Source organism: Pseudorca crassidens, chromosome 1 (assembly GCF_039906515.1).
Source record: "Pseudorca crassidens isolate mPseCra1 chromosome 1, mPseCra1.hap1, whole genome shotgun sequence".
NCBI lineage: Eukaryota > Metazoa > Chordata > Mammalia > Artiodactyla > Delphinidae > Pseudorca > Pseudorca crassidens.
Genome location: NC_090296.1, coordinates 4828546 through 4847082, shown reverse-complemented (window position 1 = coordinate 4847082; position 18537 = coordinate 4828546). Strand labels below are relative to the sequence as shown.

Genomic DNA, 18537 nt, shown 5'->3' with positions numbered 1-18537 from the left:
GTTCCTGTCTTGGTTTGGCGAGTTGGTTTAAGTGTTTTCATTGTATTCTTTGAAAGTAGTAAATATAATCAAAAAGTTAACTATGGCCAATGATAAATATCATATGAGACCTTATGTTGATTAATTGATAATATATAACATTCATATTTATTAATGAATGATATAATCTATGTTGGTATTAGAGACAAGTCAGGGATATCCAATGGCTAGTTCTTTGGTTTTTGTTACTCAAATATTTATTTTATTATTATAAGTGAAGTAATCATTTAATTGATACAAATATATAAATAAATGAACTAAACATGGGCCCAAATGAATCAATGATGATTAACACATGACCATGGATGATGAAAAATAAGGGTCTGGAACGCTGAGGCCCAACACAGTCCATACTCTTTTTCTTTGTTTATTTCATCCTATGCACAGATGTTAAGAAGTTCAAGTGCTTAGACCGAGGTTAAAAATTAGTAATACAGCAATAAGAGCACCATTAAAAATATGTAGATAATAGATGAAGAAGAACAGTAAATTATTGTCTAATTAGGAATATATATAATGAGGCAAGAAATATTAATAAAAATTGCCAACATTGATGTCCATTATGAAATGGATGGCTCAGGGGTATCACCTCTCTGGCCAAGTATCAAATAGACTTGAACTATTCAGAGTTGATTTTATTGTTCTGAGTCAATCTCAAGTTTGAAGTTGTTCTTTCTGTTAAGAGAAAACAATGTCTGCATTATAAAAAAGTTATAAATTCCTAAATGACTGGGTAAATGAAATGTAGAATGCAAGAGTCAATGGCAATAAATTTGTTTTTTTTCCTCATTGACTGTGCTTCATATTGTTCAAAATGGACACATTCGCGCTGATAAAGCGTTATTCCGTGGTGATGCACCTTAATGATTGCATCTCTGTGTTAGAAGCACAGAGACCAATGTGAGTAATAGTCAAATTTCTTGTCTTGGTTTCAGTGATTTTTTTTCCTCTGTGTGTGTATACAGTGTACTATTTGAAAATTCCATATAGGATGACAGAGGGACAATGCAGCTCAGTGATACAGAAGTTTATGAAACATTAATTGATTAATGCATAGATGAGTAACAGCATATAATTTAAAAAGAGGTACATTGCTGTGAGAATGATCTATTTATAGACAGAAATATCATAACTCTTCTTTGGATTTGTGAATAATAGGCTTTTTAAATTATTATGAGTGACTTACTGAATTAGTCAATAAACAAATAGAAATGAACAAAAAAAGAGACTCAATCGTGGGCCAATGATGATGATTGTGATGGGAAGAGTCCTGAATGATGAAAACATGGTTGAAACTGAGGTCCAACCCAGATCATAAGTAGTCTATTCCCTGTTTGAAATTATTTCTATAGAGAGATGTCAGGAATATAAAGAAATCATATTCTTATATTGATTTCATAGACTTAGATTTGTTGTTATTAATGGATCTGTGATGGAACCATTAAGCAAGTATAAATAAACATATAAGGAAGAGTAGGGTGAAACATTGTCCAAATTGGAACTTTGTGACAAAAGTTACTGTTAACAAACATTGAAAACACTGATGCCCATTAAATAAATGGCTGAGGGTCACCTATTTGACCCAGTTTGGATAGAAATGCATATGTAAGAGTCAGTTTACTTGTTCTGCCTCAGACTAAAGACTGAGCTTTCTCTTTTAACAAAATAGAAAGTATTGAAAGAAAAAATAATAACTACCTAAATACTGAGTAAATGAAATTTGGAAAATAAGGATCAATGGCAATTAGGTCTGAATATTTTTATCATCTCCTGTGTTCTGTACTCCTCAGAATGAAGGCAATAGAGATGATTTAGCGTCTTTCATGGGCATGAGCTCTGTGCTTGCCTCTGAATAGTAGGAGGATGGAGATTAATGTGAGTAATAGTCGAAGTTCTTTTCTCAGTTTGTTTTTTTATTAAAGTAATTCAATGTATGATTAAGAAATGTGGACTATAAGTAAAGAAGGCGGCTGCATCTCAGTGTTGAGTATTGGTATAAGAATCATTATATTGATTAATGAATATACGGAAAACTGAGAGTGTTAATGAGAGATGTATTAAAGTAAGAATATTCTATATACATCAAAGCTCTTCTTGTTTTTCTAATTGTACTGATAAAATTATTAGTGAATTTGTGATTTACACAATAAAGAAATAGAAATATATTTAGAAAAAAAGGGACAATATTGGATCGATGATGACTACTGGTGGCGTATGAGTCGTGTACGATGAATACGTGTCTGGAGCTCTGAAGTCCGATGCAAATGGATTCTAGTCCATTTTCCTGTTTGCAGTGACCTTATAGGCAGTGATTAGGAATACACAAAGATGTTTGTTTTGGTTATTATGACCAGGCATTTTTTTCTATTTTTGTAACTGAATCAATGAAATAGTGAATATACAGATGTGTAAAATTTAAAAAATGATGAATGTGAAGCCTTTTCCAATTATAAAAATATATGGTTAGGCAAAAATTACTATCGTATATTAATACATTAATATTTTTTGAGGGGCTTCCCTGGCGGTCCAGTGGTTAAGAATTCGTTTTCCAATGCAGTGGGTGCGGTTTCGATCCCTGGTCGGGGAGCTAAGATCCCACATGCCTCGTGGCCAAAAAAACAAAACATAAAACAGAAGCAATATTGGAACAAATTCAGTAAAGACTTTAAAAATGGTCCACATCCAAAAAACACCCCCATAATTCTTTTTAAAAAAATTTATTGAAAAGACTTATAACCATTGGGAAAGAAGTGGTATATCACCTCTTTGGCTAGGGGCGATATAGAAAATGACAGGTATTGGTTACTGACTGAGTCAGTTACAACTTTGACATTTGATTTATTAAGGGAAAAAGAAACAAATATTACCATAATTTAGTCAATGCCTCAATTACTGTGCAAATGAATAGTGTGATATTTGGATCAATGGAGAGCGTATATCTCAGTATTTTTATCACCTTGTCTGCTTGTTATTCTTCAGGATGAATGTTCCTGCTATTTCAGCTTCTGCCATGCTCACTTGTCACACCGCCCCTGTGTCAGGAAGGAAACTAAGGTGAGCAATGGGCAAGGTTGTTGTCTTGGACTGGTGGTGCGTTTGAGGGTACTCATGGTGTTATTAAAACGTATTACATTAATCAAAAACTTACTCATAGTTCAATGATAAATATAAGAAATATTCTTTTGAATAATTGATAATGGATAGGATTGAGGTTGAAAATTGGAAGAGATGGGCCCTTAGTGGGAAATGATTCTGTAAACTGAGGTTAGGGGTATTGAAGAGTCTTATTTTTGGAATATTTAGTGAACCATATATTATTTTTATTATTACCAATTAATTAATGATTTAATCAATACAAATATAGAAATGATGGAAGAAAAGAGACTCAGTGATGGACCAATGATGATGAACGTGACGGGAAGAGTCCTGAACGATGAAAACATGTCTGAAACTCTGAGGTCCAACCCAGACCCTGGTAGTCTCTTCCTTCTGGTGAAACTGTCTCTATAGAGAGATAACAGGAATATAAATAGATCATATCTTTGTATGGATTTCACAGACTTAGATTTGTTATTATTAACGGATCTGTGTTAGAACCTTTAAGCAAATATAAATAAACGTAAGGAAAAATAAGGTGAAGCATTGTCCAAATGTGAATGTGTTTTGTTTGGCAAAAGATACTGTTAACAAACATTGAAAACACTGCTGCCCATTAAATAAATGGGTGAAGGTCACCTCTTGGACCAAAGTTAGATAGAAATGCATCAGTAAAGACAGTTTAATTGTTCTGCCTCAGACTAAAGATTGAGTGTTTTTTCTTTTAACGGGATAAGAGAGAAAGAAAAACTAATAATACCTAACTACTGAGTAAATAAAATGCAGAAAACAAGGATCGGTGGCTATTAGGTCTCAATATTTTTATCATCTTCCGTGTTGTGTACTCCTCAGAATGAAGGCAGTAGAGATGATTTAGCATCTTCCATGGACAGGAGCTCTGGTTGCCTCTGTATAATAGGAGGATGGAGATTTATGTGAGTAACAGTTGAAATTCTCTGTTTTTTTATTAAAGTAATTTACTGTATTATTAAGAAGTGTGGAATATAAGTAAAGAAGGCAGCTACATCTCATTGTTGAGTATTGTTATACAAACTATTATGTTGATTAATGCACATATGGAAAACAATGTATTAAAGAGAGATATATTTAAGTACAAATTATTCTATATACATCAAGGCTTTTCTTGTTTCTTTTTTTTGAGTTGTACTGCCAAAATTATTGGTGAATTTTTTATTTAATCAATAAAAAATAGAAATATATGTAGGAACATAGGAACAATATTGGATCAGTGATGATTTCCGGTCATCATTATGAGTGGTATATGGTGAATATACCAGTATATTCTGGAACTCTGGAGCACTGAGGAACTCTGAGGTACAATATTAAATTAATTGAGTCCATGCTCAACTCGAGAAGGCATCCTATAAACAGATGTCAAGAATAAAGGAGGGGCTTATTTGTGGTCTTTGTGTTCATGGATAGTCATTCTTTTATTGTAATTGGAAAATGCTAGAATCTGTAAATAAATATATAATTAAAAATAAAGATGAATGGAGTAAAACAATTTCCAATTACTGAAATACGTGCTGAGCCAAGAAATATTATTAATGTACCACGGACACCCTGAATTTCAATTAAAAATGAATGGTACCTGACTGTTACCACTTAGGGTAAGGATGGAGGTGCCAAGAGAAGTGATGGACAATCTTCATCATGTAGCGCAGTGTCAAGATCAAAATGGTTCGTTTTCATAAGATTTCACATATCTGCTACATTAGGGATAGCTTACATAACAATGTGAATGTGGAAGCAGGGATGAGTGGATTGTCTCCACCATTTTTATCTTCTGCTTTGTTTTATACTCTTCAGAGTGGACACACTGGACCAGAAATGAGGATTCTTCCTCGAGTGCCAGCCTAGGATGGCATCTTGGTTGTAAGAGCCAGAACAACCATGTGAGCATCATCTAGTTCCTAGTCTGGGGGTGGGTGGATTCTCTAAAAGTAATGACTGTGCTAACAAAATGAGTGAAAGAAAATTAAAGGAGGGCATCTTTATCCCACTGATAAACAAGGAACTGTTGTGAAGCAAAAACTTGATAATAAATATGAGAGAGATATGATGACGTGAGAATGGTTCTAGAGACAGGTGAGTGATATCGAGGCCTCGCTGGATTTTGCAAACCCAAGAGTGCCAAAATTGGCATTAGTGAATTAACGTATGAATCAGTGAACCATATAGAATGAAGAGAAGGTCATCTTTTCTGTATCGATGACGGTAAATGCCAGCATATGAGTCATCGATGACGAATAATTACGTGTCTGGAACCCTGAGGTCCAATACACAAGAAATGTGGTCTTTCTCTTCATGCGTTTTCATTGGTTATGCTAATTGATTCAATGAAAGCATCAATCAACAAATCTGCCAATCCATGGTGTGAAAGTCTCAATCTCGGTCATCACCTTCTCTGGTACTTTTCAGAATAGAAGCTCAAGGTGATTTCAGCCTGCATTTTGATCAAGGTTCTCCTTTTCAGGTTGCTGTGGGACAGAGACCCGGGTGGGGTCCTGTCTTGGTTTGGGGAATTGGTTCAAGTGTTTTCATTGTATTCTCAAACGTGATAGATATCATCAAAAGGTTAACTATGGCCCAATGATAAATATGATATGAAACCTTATGTTGATTTATTGATAATATATAACATTGATATTTATTAATGAAAGGTATAATCTATTTTAGTATTAATTAGAGACAAGTCAGGGGTATTCGAGTGTCTTGTTCTTTGTTTTTTGTTAATCATGTATTTATTTTATTATTATCAATGAATAAGGATTTAATTGATACAAATATATAAATGAATGAACTAAAACTAGGTCTCAAATGAACCAGTGATGATTAGCAGATGAGTCATGGATGACAAATGAAAAATGTCTGGAACCTTGAGGCCCAAGACATTCCATACTCTAGTTCTTTGTTTATTTCATCCTATGGACAGACGTTATGAATGTTTAAAGTTCAAGTTCTAAGATTGAGTTTTAAAATTATTAATACATCAGTGAGAGTACCTTTAAAGATATAGATAATAGATGAAGAAGAACAGATATATTATTGTCTAATTGTGAACATAAATGGTGAGGAAAGAAATAGTAAGAGAAACTCCCAACACTGGTGCCCATTATGAAATCAGTGGATGAAAGATGTTACCTCTGTGGCTAAGATTCAGATAGACTTGAAGTATTGGAAGTCGATTTTGTTTTTCTGAGTCAGTGTCAAGTATTAGGTTTTTCTTTCTTTCAGGAGAAAACAATGTCTACATTAGAAAAAGCTATACATTCCTAAATGTCTGGGTAAACGAGACGTAGAATGCAAGAGTCAATGACAATAAATTTTCTTTCCTTTGTTTTTATCATTGACTGTACTTCATATTGTTCAAAATGGACACATTCACGCTGATGAAGCATTATTCTGTGGTGATGCACCTTATGATTGCATTTCTGGGTTAGAAGCACAGAGACCAATGTGAGTAATAGTCAAATTTCTTGTCACAGTTTTGTTGATTTCTGTTTGTTTGTTTGTTTTTGTTTGTGTGTGTATTCATTGTATTGTTTGAATGTTCCATATAGAATAACAGAAGGCCAAGTGTAGCTCAGTGATAACTATTGAATTTTATGACACATTAATTGATTACTGCATCAGTGAAAAACAGAATCTAATTTAAAAAAAGGGATACGTTGATGTGAGAATGATCTATGTACACAATAGGGATATCATGACTCTTCTAAGATTTTGTGAATAATAGGGTTTTTTAGTTATTGTAAGTGCATTACTGAATTAGTCAATGAACAGAATTGAGCAAAGAAAAGAGACTCAATCATGGACCAATGATGATGATCGTTTCGGGAAGAGTCCTAAACGATGAAAACATGTCTGGAACTCTGAGGTCCAATGCAGACATAAGTAGTATATTTCCTCTGATGAAACTTTTTCTGTTGAGAGGTTTCAGGAATATAAATAGATCATATTCTTGTATTAATGTGTTAAAGTAAGAATAATTCTTTATACATCAAGGCTCTCTTTGTTTTTTTAAAATTGTACTGCTTAAAATTATTAGTGAATTTGTGATTTACACAATAAAGAAATAGAAATGTATGTTGAAAAAGATGGACAATATTGGTCTGATGATGACTATCCGTGGCATATGGGTTGTGTACGATGAATATGTGTCTGGAGCTCTGAGGTCTGATGCAAATGGAATCTAGTCCATTGTCCTGTTTGAAGTGACCTTATAGGCAGTGGTTAGGAATATACAAAGATCTTTGTTTCGGTTATTATTACCGTGCATTTTTTCTATTTTTATAATTGAATCAATGAAATAGTCAATATACAAATGTGTAGAATAAAAAAATGATGAAAGTGAAGCCTTTTTCAATTATAAAAACATGTGGTTAGGCAAAAGTTACTATCATATAGTAATACATTAATAAATATTGAAAAGACTGATAACCATTGAGAAAGATGTGGTATAAGGGTGTTACCTCTTTTGGTGATATAGAAAGTGACAGGTATTGGTTACTGACTGAGTCAGTTACAACTTTGACATTTGATTTATTAAGGGAAAAAGAAACAAATATTACCATAATTTAGTCAATGCCTCAATTACTGTGCAAATGAATAGTGTGATATTTGGATCAATGGAGAGCGTATATCTCAGTATTTTTATCACCTTGTCTGCTTGTTATTCTTCAGGATGGATGTTCCTGCTATTTCAGCTTCTGCCGTGCTCACTTGTCACACCGCCCCTGTGTCAGGAAGGAAACTAAGGTGAGCAATGGGCAAGGTTGTTGTCTTGGACTGGTGGTGCGTTTGAGGGTACTCATGGTGTTATTAAAACGTATTACATTAATCAAAAACTTACTCATAGTTCAATGATAAATATAAGAAATATTCTTTTGAATAATTGATAATGGATAGGATTGAGGTTGAAAATTGGAAGAGATGGGCCCTTAGTGGGAAATGATTCTGTAAACTGAGGTTAGGGGTATTGAAGAGTCTTATTCTTGGAATATTTAGTGAACCATATATTATTTTTATTATTACCAATTAATTAATGATTTAATCAATACAAATGTAGAAATGATGGAAGAAAAGAGACTCAGTGATGGACCAATGATGATGAACGTGACGGGAAGAGTCCTGAACGATGAAAACATGTCTGAAACTCTGAGGTCCAGCCCAGACCATAAGTAGTCTCTTCCTTCTGGTGAAATTGTCTCTATAGAGAGATGACAGGAATATAAATAGATCATATCTTTGTATGGATTTCACAGACTTAGATTTGTTATTATTAATGGATCTCTGATAGAACCATTAAACAAATACAAATAAACATAAGGAAAAATAGGGTGAAGCACTGTCCAAATATGAACGTATTTGGTTTAGCAAAAGACACTGTTAGTAAACACTGAAAACACTGCTGCCCATTAAATAAATGGCTGAAGGTCATCTCTTTGACCAAGCTTAGATAGAAATGCATCAGTACAGACAGTTTAATTGTTCTGCCTAAGACTATAGATTAAGCTTTCTCTTTTAACAAGATAAAAAGTATAGAGAGAAAGAAAAAGTAATAAATACCTAAATACTGAGTAAATGAAATGCAGAAAACAAGGATCAGTGGTTATTAGGTCTCAATATTTTTATCATCTTCCGTGTTCTGTACTCCTCAGAATGAAGGCAGTAGAGATGATTTAGCATCTTCCATGGACAGGAGCTCTGAGTAACAGTTGACGTTCTCTGTTTTTTTATTAAAGTAATTTACGGTATTATTAAGAAATGTGGAATATAAGTAAAGAAGGCAGCTACATCTCAGTCCTGAGTATGAATATATGAACCATTATATTGATTAATGTATATATGGAAAACAATGTATTATCGAGGAAGATATGTTACAGTAACAATACTTCTATGTACACCAAGGCTCTTCTTGTTTTATTTTTTGAATTGTACTGCTGAAATTATTAGTGGATTTTTGATTTAATCAATAAAGATATAGAAATGTATGTAGAAAAATAGGACAAATATTGGATCGATGATGATTTCTGGTCATCATCAATATGAGTCATATACGATGAATACATGTCTAAAACTCTGAGGTCCAGTATTGAATTAAGCTAGTCCATTCTCAACTTGAGAAGGCATCCTATAGACAGATGTCAGGAAGAGCATCTCATTTTATTATCATCTCCTCTGCTTTATATTCCTCAGAATGGACGCACTGGAGCTGATTGAAACATCTTGCATGGTCACGAGCTCTCTGGTTTCATCTGTGCTGTAGGAGTATGAAGACCATGTGAGTAATAGTCAATGTTTTAGTTTCAGTGGTTTGTTTAAGGTTATTCATGTATTATTCAAAATATGAAATATAATCAAAGAAGGAAAAATGCCATGTTAGTATCAGAGTGACATGAAATGTTATGTTGATTAATCTATAAATGTATCCTTGAGGTCAGTTTTTGAAACAGAGTTAGTCTCTGGAAAAGATTTTAGAGATAGATATTGACAATATTTTAGTTTATTTTTTATTTCTGTGTATTTAGCAATGAATTTATCGATAAACAGATGTTTATGAGAATGAAAAGAAAGAGGGCTTTCATGCGCCAGTGATGATGAATGGTAGCAGATGAGTCTGGATAGTGAGTAATATATGTCTAGATACTGAGGTCCAACAAAATACCTAGTGTATTTCTTGTATTTCATGTTAAGATATACCCAGTATACGTATTTGGTTCATAGATTTAGATTTATTATTATTAATGGATTAATTATAAAACCATTAAATAAATATAAATAACAGGTAAAGAAAAAAGGGTGAACTTTGTCTAAGTATAAACATGTGGCTAGACAAGAAATACTATTAATAAAATTGAAAACACTGAAACTCAGGAATAAATGGATCAAGAGCATCGCTTTGACTAAGGATCATATCAATACAGATAATTAAGAATCAATTATATTGTTGTGGGTTTGTCTCAAGTTTGCTGTTATTCATTTTGTTAAGATAAAAATATCTCCACTGTGTATTCCATGCAAATGGAAACCAAAAGAAAGCTGGAGTAGCAATTCTCATATCAGACAAAACAGACTTTAAAATAAAGACTATTACAAGAGACAAAGAAGGACACTACACAATGATCAAGGGATCAATCCAAGAAGAAGATATAACAATTGTAAATATTTATGCACCCAACATAGGAGCACCTCAATACATAAGGCAAATACTAACAGCCATAAAAGGGGAAATCAACAGTAACACATTCATAGTAGGGGACTTTAACACCCCACTTTCACCAATGGACAGATCATCCAAAATGAAAATAAATAAGGAAACACAAGCTTTAAATGATACATTAAATAAGATGGACTTAATTGGTATTTATAGGACATTCCATCCAAAAACAACAGAATACACATTGTTCTCAAGTGCTCTTGGAACATTCTCCAGGATAGATCATATGTTGGGTCACAAATCAAGCCTTGGTAAACTTAAGAAAATTGAAATTGTATCAAGTATCTTTTCCGACCACAACACTATGAGACTGGATATCATTACAGGAAAAGATCTGTAAAAAATACAAACACACGGAGGCTAAACAATACACTACTTAATAATGAAGCGATCACTGAAGAAATCAAAGAGGAAATCAAAAAATACCTAGAAACAAATGACAATGGAGACACGATGACCCAAAACCTATGGGATGCAGCAAAAGCAGTTCTAAGAGGGAAGTTTATAGCAATACAATCCTACCTTAAGAAACAGGAAACATCTCAAATAAACAACCTAACCTTGCACCTAAAGCAATTAGAGGAAGAAGAACAAAAACACCCCAAAGTTAGCAGAAGGAAAGAAATCATAAAGATCAGATCAGAAATAAATGAAAAAGAAATTAAGGAAATGATAGCAAAGATCAGTAAAACTAAGAGCTGGTTCTTTGAGAAGATAAACAAAATTGATAAACCATTAGCCAGACTCATCAAGAAAAAAAGGGAGAAGACTCAAATCAATAGAATTAGAAATGAAAAAGGAGAAGTAACAACTGACACTGCAGAAATACAAAAGATCATGAGAGATTACTACAAGCAACTCTATGCCAATAAAATGGACCACCTGGAAGAAATGGACAAATTCTTAGAAATGCACAATCTGCCAAGACTGAATCAGGAAAAAATAGAAAATATGAACAGACCAATCACAAGCAGTGAAATTGAAACTGTGATTAAAAATCTTCCAACAAACAAAAGCCCAGAACCAGATGGCTTCACAGGCTAATTCTTTCAAACATTTAGAGAAGAGCTGACACCTATACTTCTCAAACTCTTCCAAAATACAGCAGAGGGAGGAACACTCCCACACCCATTCTATGAGACCACCATCACCCTGATACCAAAACCAGACAAGGATGTCACAAAGAAAGAAAACTACAGGCCAATATCACTGATGAACACTGATGCAAAAATCCTCAACAAAATACTAGCAAACAGAATCCAACAGCACATTAAAAGGATCATACACCATTATCAAGTGGGGTTTAACCCAGGAATGCAAGGATTCTTCAATATACGCAAATCAATCAATGTGATACACCATATTAACAAATTGAAGGAGAAAAACCATATGGTCATCTCAATAGATGCAGAGAAAGCTTTCGACAAAATTCAACACCCATTTATGATAAAAACCCTCCAGAAAGTAGGCATAGAGGGAACTTTCCTCAACATAATAAAGACCATATATGACAAACCCACAGCCAACATCGTCCTCAATGGTGAAAAACTGAAAGCATTTCCACTAAGATCAGGAACAAGACAAGGTTGCCCACTCTCACCACTCTTATTCAACATAGTTTTGGAAGTTTTAGCCACAGCAATCAGAGAAGAAAAGGAAATAAAAGGAATCCAAATCGGAAAAGAAGAAGTAAAGCTGTCACTGTTTGCAGATGACATGATACTATACATAGAGAATCCTAAAGATGCCACCAGAAAACTACTAGAGCTTATCAATGAATTTGGTAAAGTAGCAGGATACAAAATCTGGCATTCCTATACACTAAGGATGAAAAATCTGAAAGTGAAATCAAGAAAACATTCCCATTTACCACTGCAACAAAAAGAATAAAATATCTAGGAATAAACCTACCTAAGGAGACAAAAAACCTGTATGCAGAAAATTATAAGACACTGATGAAAGAAATTAAAGATGATACAAATAGATGGAGAGATATACCATGTTCTTGGAATGGAAGAATCAACATTGTGAAAATGACTCTACTACCCAAAGCAATCTACAGATTCAATGCAATCCCTATCAAACTACCACTGGCATTTTTCACAGAACTAGAACAAAAAATTTCACAATTTGTATGGAAACACAAAAGACCCCGAATAGCCAAAGCAATCTTGAGAACGAAAAACGGAGCTGGAGGAATCAGGCTCCCTGACTTCAGACTATACTACAATGCTACAGTAATCAAGACAGTATGATACTGGCACAAAAACAGAAATATAGATCAATGGAACAGGATAGAAAGCCCAGAGATAAACCCACGCACATATGGTCACCGTATCTTTGATAAAGGAGGCAGGAATGCACAGTGGAGAAAGGACAGCCTCTTCAATAAGTGGTGCTGGGAAAACTGGACAGGTACATGTAAAAGTATGAGATTAGATCACTCCCTAACACTGTACACAAAAATAAACTCAAAATGGATTAAAGACCTAAATGTAAGGCCAGAAACTATCAAACTCTTAGAAGAAAATGTAGAACACTCTATGACATAAATCACAGCAAGATCCTTTTTGACCCACCTCCTAGAGAAATGGAAATAAAAACAAAAATAAACAAATGGGACCTAATGAAACTTCAAAGCTTTTGCACAGCAAAGGAAACCATAAACAAGACCAAAAGATAACCCTCAGAATGGGAGAAAATATTTGCAAACGAAGCAACTGACAAAGGATTAATCTCCAAAATTTACAAGCAGCTCATGAAGCTCAATATCAAAAAAAGAACAACCCAATCCAAAAATGGGCAGAATACCTAAATAGACATTTCTCCAAAGAAGATATATAGACTGCCAACAAACACATGAAAGAATGCTCAACATAATTAATCATTAGAGCAATGCAAATCAAAACTACAGTGAGATATCATCTCGCACCAGTCAGAATGGCCATCATCAAAAAATCTAGAAACAATAAATGCTGGAGAGGGTGTGGAGAAAAGGAAACACTCTTGCACTGCTGGTGGGAATGTGAATTGGTACAGCCACTATGGAGCACAGTATGGAGGTTCCTTAAAAAACTACAAATAGAACTACCATATGACCCAGCAATCCCACTACTGGGCATGTACCCTGAGAAAACCATAATTCAAAAAGTGTCATGTACCAAAATGTTCATTGCAGCTCTATTTACAGTAGCCAGGAAATGGAAGCAACCTAAGTGCCCATCATCGGATGAATGGATAAAGAAGATGTGGCACATATATACAATGGAATATTACTCAGCCATCAAAAGAAACGAAATTGAGCTATTTGTAATGAGGTGGATGGGCCTAGAGTCTGTCATACAGAGTGAAGTAAGTCAGAAAGAGAAAAACAAATACCCTATGCTAACACATATATATGGAATATAAGAAAAAAGGTCATGAAGAACCTAGGGGTAAGACAGGAATAAAGACACAGACCAAAAAAAAAAAAAAAACAAAGACACAGATCTACTAGAGAATGGACTTGAGGATATGGGGAGGGGGAAGGGTAAGCTGTGACAAAGTGAGAGAGTAGCATGGACATATATACACTACCAAACGTAAAATAGATAGCTAGTGGGAAGCAGCCGCATAGCACAGGGAGATCAGCTCGGTGCTTTGTGACCACCTAGAGGGTTGGGATAGGGAGGGTGGGAGGGAGGGAGACGCAAGAGGGAAGAGATACGTGAACATATGTATATGTATAACTGATTCACTTTGTTATAAATCAGAAACTAACACACCATTGTAAAGCATTGTAAAACAATAAAGATGTAAAAAAAAAAAAAATGCTGAGTAGCCAGGGGCCACCGGGAGGTGGGAGAAATGGGAGATGTTAGTCAAAGGGTACACATTTCCCTTACACAATGAATAATATGTAGGGATGTAATGCACACCTTCGTGGCTATGGTTAATAATACTCTATTGTGTTCTTGGAATTTGCAAATAGAGTAAGTCTTAAGTGTTCTCATCACACACAAAGTCAACTATGTGAGGTGATGGGTGTGTTCATTAACTTGATTTTATTGATTATTTCACAATCTGTATGTGTGTTAAATAATGTTGAATAGCTTTAAACATCATTTTGTACAGTTTAGACATGAACAATTTTTATTTGTCCATCGTAGCTCAATAAAGCCGTAAATTTAAAAAACAAAAACAAACAAACAAACAAATATCTCCCTTGTGAATAATTTATAAATACCTAAATGCATGAGTAAATGAAATGTGGATATCAAGGATCAATGGGGATTATACTTAAATGTTTTTTTATCATCGACTTCTTTGTACTTTGCAGAATGGAAACACTTGAGCTGATTTAAGCAGTGTACCGTGATGGTGACCTCTGTGATTGCATCTCTGTGTTAGGAGAACAGACACCTAACACAGACACCTAATGTGAGTAATAGTCAAAGTCTTGTATGGATTCAGTGATTCCTTTCAGGGTATTTAGTGTGTTATTGAATAGTACCATATATAATAAGAATGGCCAACTGTAGCCCAGTGATAAATACTGAATTAATATGTAACATAAAAACAAAGGATATAAACAAAGAGATATACTGATGTGTAAATAATTCTATTATATATACAGAATAGGGATTTCAGGGCTTTTCTGGCTTTTTGCGAATAATTGAGTTTTAAAATTATTATTAGTGAATTAATGAATTAGTCAATAAACACTGTAGAATTGAATGAAGAAAATAGGTACAACATTGGATCCATGATGACTGTTCGGTGCGTTATGAGTTGTGTATGATGAATACGCGTCTGGAACTCTGAGGTCCAATGCAAATGGATTCTGGCCCATTGCCCCTATTTCAGGTGATCCTATAGACACATGTCAGGAGTATACAAGGATCTTGTTTTATGTTCATTCATTTTCTTTTTATAATGGGATCAATCAAATAATAAATAGATAAATAAAGATGAAGGTGGTGGAACTTTCTCCAATTATAGAAATATGTGGTTAGGCAAGAAATACTATCAATATATATTAAAAACAAATGTGTGTTAGGAAACATATGGTACAAGGGGGTTATTCTTTGACTAAGGATGAGATAGTTATTGATAAGTCAAATTTTCATGTTCACTGTCATTGTCAAGATCGATATTGTTCATTTACTTAGGAGAAAATAAAATACAAATGATCCCAATTCACTACCTACCTAAATGACTGACTGAATGAAATGTGCAATTCAAGGACTAATGAAAATATCTTAACCTCTTTTTTTATCTTCTACTTTGTCTTGTGCTCCTTAGAATCGTTGCAATGGGCTGACTTAAGTGTTCCACCGACGTCACGAATCCTGTGGTTTCATCTATGTGTTAAGAGCTTGGAGAGCAAAGTGAGTAATAGTCAGAATTATTTTCTTGGTTTTGTGGTTTTGTTTTTTATAAGATTTTCACTGCATTCTTAAAACCTGTGAGGGACTTCCCTGGTGGTCCAGTGGTTAAGACTTCGCCTTCTATTGCAGGGGGTGTGGGTTCGATCCCTGGTCAGGGAGCTGAGATCCCACATGCTGCGGGGCCAAAAAACCAAAACATAAAACAGAAACAATATTGTAACAAATTCAATAAGGACTTTTAAAATGGTCCACATCAAAAAATCTTTAAAAAAAAATGTGAAATATAATTGATGATTGTCGACCATGGCTAAACAGTAAAAGTAGGGTTAATATGAAGCATTAATAAATTTATATAGGATTCATATTAATGAATCTATATAGGAAACTTTGAGGTCAATTAATGACAGTTTCTGTGGGAAGTAATTCTATAGACAAATGAAAGAGCCAAGGACCTTGTTTGTTTTAAGTTTTTGTGACCGTGAAGCATTTATTTTATTATTATTAGTGAATTGATGAATTAATCAATAAAAAGTGTTGACGTGAATGAAGGTAATGAGGACCAAGTCTGCATAAACAATGATGACTTGTGGTATGAGTCTTTGATGAGGAACACTACAGGTCTGGAGTTCTGAGGACCAACACAAAACAAATCTAACATTCTCCCCTCTTTTTTTTTTTTTTTTTTTTTTTTTTTTTGCGGTACGCGGGCCTCTCACTGTCGTGGCCTCTCCCGTTGCGGAGCACAGGCTCCGGACGCGCAGGCTCAGCGGCCATGGCTCACGGGCCCAGCCGTTCCGCGGCATGTGGGATCTTCCCAGACCGGGGCACGAACCCGTGTCCCCTGCAACGGCAGGCGGACTCTCAACCACTGCGCCACCAGGGAAGCCTCTCCCCTCTTTTGAAGTGATCCTGTAGGGAGATGCCAGGCATATATGAGGATCATGTTCTTAGTCTTAGTGTACAGAAATATCTAAAAGTATTATTATTAAGAAATCAATGGCAGGATAAGTCAATAAATAGGTAAGTAAATAAATATGAAGAGCAGAAACACTGTTCATTGTTAAAAAGTATTATGAAGAAATCTGATGATGTAAGTTGGGACGGAAAATAAAATGATCAAGTGTATATGTCTTTGAGAATAATAGTGATAATTGTCATTTACTGATTCAGTTACAACTTTGACATTTGATTTCTTAAGAGCAAAATAAATAAATCTTACCATAAATTAATAAATGCCTAAATGACTATGCAGATGAGTTGTGGAAACTTTAAATCAGTGGAGAGAAAGTCTCAACATTTTTATCATCTTGTCTGCTTCGTCCTCTTCAGAACAGATGCTGGAGATGACTTCAGCTCCTGTTGTCATCAAGATCGTCTGCTGCTTCCTTGTGTGGAAAGAGACCAAGGTGAGTAATGGTCCACACTGTTGTCTTGGATTGGGTCATGTGTTTAAGGGTATTTACAATATTATTAAAAAGTATTAAATTCATTAAAATATTCCTAATGATAAATAGGATATGAAACATTATGTTGATTAATCAATAATGTGCAGGATTGAGGTCTATTAATGAAAAAGGTATAGTCTGTGTGGAAAATGATTCTGTAAACCAGTGTTAGGAATCTTGTCCTAGAGTTTTTATGAACCATGTATTATTTTTATTCTTATCAATGAATTCATAATTTAATCAGTACAAACATACAAATGAAGAGAAACAGACCAAATCATGGACCAGTGGTGATGTCTGATGGCACAGGAGTCATGGACGATGAAAGAATTTGTGTCTGAAGCTCGGAGGTCCAACACAGAACAAAATTAACCTGTTCCTCTGTTGAAATTGTTTCTATAAAGAGATGTGAGACATATACAAAGATCATATTCTTGTATTCATTTCATAACTTAGATTTGTTACTATTATGGAATTACTATAGAATCATTAGACAAATATAAATACATACACTAAAAACAATAGGGTGAAGCATTGTCCAATTATGAATGTATGTTGCGTGGCAAAAGATATTAATAAAATTGAAAACATTGATACCTATTCAGAAAAGGTGATTAAGTCTCATTTTTTTAATTGTCTGCTCCATGTTGTACTTCTCAGTACAGATGCCCTCGAGGTGCTTTCAGCATCTTCCACCCTCATGAGCTCTACGGTTGCCTGTATATACTAGGAAGACAGATTAATGTGAGTAATAGTGAGGTTACTCTCTTGGTTTCAGTGTTGTTGTTTTTTTAAGCGATTCATTTAAAAGTGCAAAATAAGGGGCTTCCTTGGTGGCTCAGTGGTTGAGAATCTGCCTGCTAATGCAGGGGACACGGGTTCGAGCCCTGGTCTGGGAAGATCCCACAGGCCACGGAGCAACTAGGCCCGTGAGCCACAGCTACTGAGCCTGCACGTCTGGAGCCTGTGCTCTGCAACGAGAGGTCGCGATAGTGAGAGGCCCGTGCACCACGATGAAGAGTGGCCCCCGCTTGCCACAACTAGAGAAAGCCCTCACACAGAAACAAAGACCCAACACAGCCAAAAATAAATAAATAAATTAATTAATTTTTAAAAAAGTGCAAAATAAATTTAGAGAATGCAACTCTATCTCAGTGATAAATATGGGATAAAGTTATCATATCAATGTATATATGAAAAACTGAGGATAATTAGTGAGAGATATACTGTTGTGAGAATAATTCCATATATAGATTCGGGACACAGAAAGTATTCTTGAGTTTTTGTGAATCATAATATTTAAAAATGATTATTAATGAGGTAATGATTTAATCAACAAACCTAT

The 18537-nt window shown here is 34.6% G+C and overlaps 1 long non-coding RNA gene, 10 other non-coding genes and 1 pseudogene across 12 annotated transcripts; all 12 read left to right on the top strand.

Moving 5' to 3' along the window:
* The first annotated feature begins 627 nt into the window (after positions 1-627).
* Positions 628-17931, top strand: LOC137222506 (uncharacterized). 2 transcript variants are annotated; one of them, XR_010942489.1, is made up of 8 exons: positions 628-939; positions 1830-1914; positions 7843-7917; positions 9358-9442; positions 14697-14797; positions 15662-15747; positions 17077-17153; positions 17858-17931. It is a non-coding gene; the product is annotated as an uncharacterized lncRNA (long non-coding RNA). The 2 variants fall into 2 exon arrangements; XR_010942483.1 differs by lacking the exon at positions 17858-17931 and having other exon boundaries at positions 17077-17747.
* On the top strand, positions 1276-1345 carry LOC137207948 (small nucleolar RNA SNORD113/SNORD114 family; annotated as a pseudogene).
* LOC137207744 (small nucleolar RNA SNORD113/SNORD114 family) lies at positions 2227-2298 on the top strand. Its single transcript, XR_010935234.1, has one exon. It is a non-coding gene; the product is annotated as a small nucleolar RNA SNORD113/SNORD114 family (small nucleolar RNA).
* LOC137207861 (small nucleolar RNA SNORD113/SNORD114 family) lies at positions 3432-3503 on the top strand. The gene has a single exon (XR_010935338.1). It is a non-coding gene; the product is annotated as a small nucleolar RNA SNORD113/SNORD114 family (small nucleolar RNA).
* LOC137207898 (small nucleolar RNA SNORD113/SNORD114 family) lies at positions 5361-5436 on the top strand. The gene has a single exon (XR_010935367.1). It is a non-coding gene; the product is annotated as a small nucleolar RNA SNORD113/SNORD114 family (small nucleolar RNA).
* On the top strand, positions 6971-7042 carry LOC137207847 (small nucleolar RNA SNORD113/SNORD114 family). The gene has a single exon (XR_010935329.1). It is a non-coding gene; the product is annotated as a small nucleolar RNA SNORD113/SNORD114 family (small nucleolar RNA).
* On the top strand, positions 7268-7339 carry LOC137207850 (small nucleolar RNA SNORD113/SNORD114 family). The gene has a single exon (XR_010935330.1). It is a non-coding gene; the product is annotated as a small nucleolar RNA SNORD113/SNORD114 family (small nucleolar RNA).
* On the top strand, positions 8256-8327 carry LOC137207884 (small nucleolar RNA SNORD113/SNORD114 family). The gene has a single exon (XR_010935355.1). It is a non-coding gene; the product is annotated as a small nucleolar RNA SNORD113/SNORD114 family (small nucleolar RNA).
* Positions 9175-9251, top strand: LOC137207815 (small nucleolar RNA SNORD113/SNORD114 family). The gene has a single exon (XR_010935277.1). It is a non-coding gene; the product is annotated as a small nucleolar RNA SNORD113/SNORD114 family (small nucleolar RNA).
* Positions 9746-9818, top strand: LOC137207942 (small nucleolar RNA SNORD113/SNORD114 family). Its single transcript, XR_010935383.1, has one exon. It is a non-coding gene; the product is annotated as a small nucleolar RNA SNORD113/SNORD114 family (small nucleolar RNA).
* Positions 15116-15188, top strand: LOC137207796 (small nucleolar RNA SNORD113/SNORD114 family). Its single transcript, XR_010935256.1, has one exon. It is a non-coding gene; the product is annotated as a small nucleolar RNA SNORD113/SNORD114 family (small nucleolar RNA).
* On the top strand, positions 17473-17548 carry LOC137207878 (small nucleolar RNA SNORD113/SNORD114 family). The gene has a single exon (XR_010935353.1). It is a non-coding gene; the product is annotated as a small nucleolar RNA SNORD113/SNORD114 family (small nucleolar RNA).
* Positions 17932-18537: the final 606 nt, after the last annotated feature.